The sequence below is a fragment of the Bidens hawaiensis genome, unplaced genomic scaffold (assembly GCF_021521415.1).
Source record: "Bidens hawaiensis isolate Kalapana, Puna unplaced genomic scaffold, B.hawaiensis_p1.1 tig00020676_1, whole genome shotgun sequence".
Taxonomy (NCBI): Eukaryota; Viridiplantae; Streptophyta; class Magnoliopsida; order Asterales; family Asteraceae; genus Bidens; species Bidens hawaiensis.
In genome coordinates, this window is record NW_027493175.1 from 135,860 (window position 1) to 139,346 (window position 3,487).

General features: G+C 37.5%; 1 pseudogene; it reads left to right on the top strand.

The window, feature by feature from the left end:
• The first annotated feature begins 1,965 nt into the window (after positions 1 to 1,965).
• Positions 1,966 to 3,141, top strand: LOC143561440 (protein PHLOEM PROTEIN 2-LIKE A10 pseudogene; annotated as a pseudogene).
• The last annotated feature ends 346 nt before the right edge of the window (positions 3,142 to 3,487 follow it).

Below are 3,487 nucleotides of genomic sequence, written 5' to 3' on the forward strand. Positions count from 1 at the left end.
ACAAGTTTTATTTAATAGAATCTAATATATAAGTATATAATAGATATTATTAATAACCAAATAATATAACAAATAATTTAAGAATAGGGAAATAAAATCACGCAATTTACCAAGTCACACTCAGATTGAGACCGCACTTGTCATCCAGTAGGAGAGGGAGGCCAGCTTGTCGACCATTCCTTAAACACTTCATGTGAAATGTCACTTCCCACTTCTTTGCTTTACCAACGACTTTCATTCATTATCTTTTTAGATTTTATTTAAATTCATCTCACTTTCATTATGTGACACAATATATCTAAGTAAACTACAAAATACAGAAAGCATACAAATCCTTATATTGCATACGTTAATTAATTAATTACTGTCTTGATATAGTCGAATTTTGTTTCGATGGTTAAAAGAGTTATGAGCTATGAAGAACATTCTCCATTTGGGCCGGATACCTAAGGACCTTGGTCTTCTGGGCCTAAGATGGAAAAGAGAAGGCAAGCTTGGGCTTGGGCAAAGCTATTTATATTAAACTTTCAGAAGTCCATGGAGCATAGAGAGAGTCTGAAAACACAAATTATTTGGGTTTACTTGAGGTATTCAATGTATTGTAGATTTGTAGAGGTGCCCAAACTGGATTTTGGGCAAAACTTATTGGTTTTAAAATCGTTTGGATTGAATAAACAGTAGTTCAAATTGGTTTGGCCCTAACCAGTTCGGTTTGAAGTTGTTCACGATGAGTCGCCTTCTTCCCATGATCTCAGCTGTTTTCAAATGAAATTGTATTGGGCTGAAACATGTTTCAAACTGGATTCATCGTACTATATAACTAGGGAAGAAACGTAGTTTAATGTGCAAGTTAACCGTATCATTTGCTTCATGTGTGGCAAGACAGTCACTCAAGCACTTAATTCAAAACTAGATATATGCATTTTGGTTCTCGTTGTCATGAATGGTGTCGCGTGAAGAATGAATACCTGAAGTTGCATATAGAGCATAAACTCATTGAAGCAAAGGCGGCAAAAACAACTAATAATAGAAGAAAGAAAAACATTTCAAATCACCACCTAAAAGGCCAACACTACACTACATCAAAAATGTTATCACAAATATAATCCGATGCTAGCCAATCTTTTATATCTATGGCCGATACGACTTCCTATGGGAATCGGAAGTGGTGAAGTATCAATAAGAGTGAAGCCTGACCTACGAGTTCTAGGAACCTGCAAGACAAAGAAGATGTCGTTAATCTTGTTGCTGGAGAGGTTTGTCGTAATTAGGTACGGACTTGAGAATAAATTAGCTTGTGCTGTCACAATGATGGATCAAAGAAATTTTTTATACGGAGTTGGAGAAGGTTAATGCCAAAATTTCACAAGGGTGGTCGAGATTTTAAATATAGATCCACTCATGTGTGTTTGGAGTAATTAATGAGAGAGTATTGAATGTTTATACATGATTGTTATTGAATGACAAAGCGTACATAATATTGATGTTGGTACATCTCGGGCAAGCGACCTAGCTTACCTACCGGTTGCTAGTAACGTACCAAAGCTTTGGTTAACATGATTGTTAACCCCCTACATGCGCAATGTCGGATAAGTCTTCGACTCCGTGTTACATTTTTCGCTATAGGGAGTCGGGTGGTACACCCGTCATCGCCTATCAACTTCAGCAAGAAAATCGTTTGAAAGTTGATTAATATATATTTATCGTCAAATGGTGATTGACAATTAAATTCGATATCACGATTGGTATGAATACGAATGATTTGTCATCTATCTCGTGACGATACAATAAACGACAAACGTACTAACATTTATGGTAATGGAGAGTCAGACGAACATATCTCCAACATGTCAATGATCGCTCTCTACGTGTTCATCGATTTATCTCTATCTCTTCACCCATGATTACGATACAAACCCTACCTCAACAATTTCTTTCTTGATCCACCAAAACCCAAATCACACGATGAACAAAGGCTTCAATTACGCTCTCAAACGAAAGAAATTGATTCTTCTCATCGGAGCCTTAGGGTTTTCATCTTACACTGCTTGCAGAGTTTATAATTCACCTTCAATTGTTAAAACCAGACACAGAACAATCAAGATCTTATCCGCCTTAGCTTCAATAACCCAATTTGTTGGTGATTCAGCCGAAGCATTAAGCGTAATTACAAACGACTTGAAAGATTTTATTCAATCGGATTCTGATCAAATCCCATGTAGCTTGAAACAAGTGTTCAAGATTACAAAATCTGATGAGGTTTCGGACACAATTGTTAAGGTTTCAAGGGCCTTAACGATGGGGATTTGTCGTGGGTTTCGAATTGAACCCGATTCGGGTTCGAGTTTTCCTGATCGGGCTTTGGATAAGTTGTTTTCACCCGCGGGTGTGGGTTTTGTTTCGGTGGTGGTTGGTAGCTTTTCCAGGAATATGGTTATGGCGATTTGTGCTGACAGAGTGATCGGTTCGGGGTCTGGTAATTCGGTTGGTAAGTGGGTTGATGTGATAACTGATGATAAGTTTAGGAAATTAATTGGGGATTGTATACAGCAGTCTGTGACCACCATGGTGACTGTGTATCTTGACAAAACGATTGATGTGAACACGTACGATGAGATAATATCCGGTCTGACTAACCCGAAACATGAACAACAAGTGAGAAACTTGATGGTATTGATTTGTAACCGTGCGGTCGAGGCTTTTGTTAGGACTTCGCATCAAGTGTTAACGAATTCAAAATCAAATGGTGGTTTGGATTCAAATTCAAATTCGAGTTCGAATGCGACTTCTGCTTATTTGATACAGAAAGGTTCGTCTACTATTAGTAAGGTTTTGGACCGGCAGGAACTCATGTTGAGTAAATTGAAACCGAGTAATATTCATGGGAATATGAGATTTGTGCTTGATTTAACCGGAAGGGTGACACTTGCAACGGTAGGATTTTTGTTAAATCAGTTGTCCGAGGGTATGAAAACAAGGTTTCTTGAAGCTTACAAGTATGTTAACGCAAAATCTTTGATAGTTATGACTGTATGGATTTCGTTGTATTTGCACTTGTTAAGCGGACCATGGAGTTTGATACGAGTCTAGTAGCATATGTCTTGTTTTTGTGTTTATGTACATATGTTGTTAAACGCCATAGTTAAAAGAATCGCGAAATGACAATATACATAAATAAAGATACAATCTTTTTCATGGGTTTTTCTTTTGTGTATAGATATAGTCTATATGAGCAACTAGTGTTCTTCTCATCAAGCACTCATCTTCATCGATCCCTTGACACGATTCTTCAATAGATTCTACACCATCCTACAAAGAAAATAATAATATTTAGTCATTCTTAAAAGAAATTGGAATTAGTGCTGATGGATACATGATTACATGATTCCAATTTTACCTTATTTTGTTGTTTTGTCACGGTGGTGGCGACAGGGCGGGCGACACAGGACGGGTTAGAGCAGAGGAGGAGGGCTAGTATGAGCAAGAG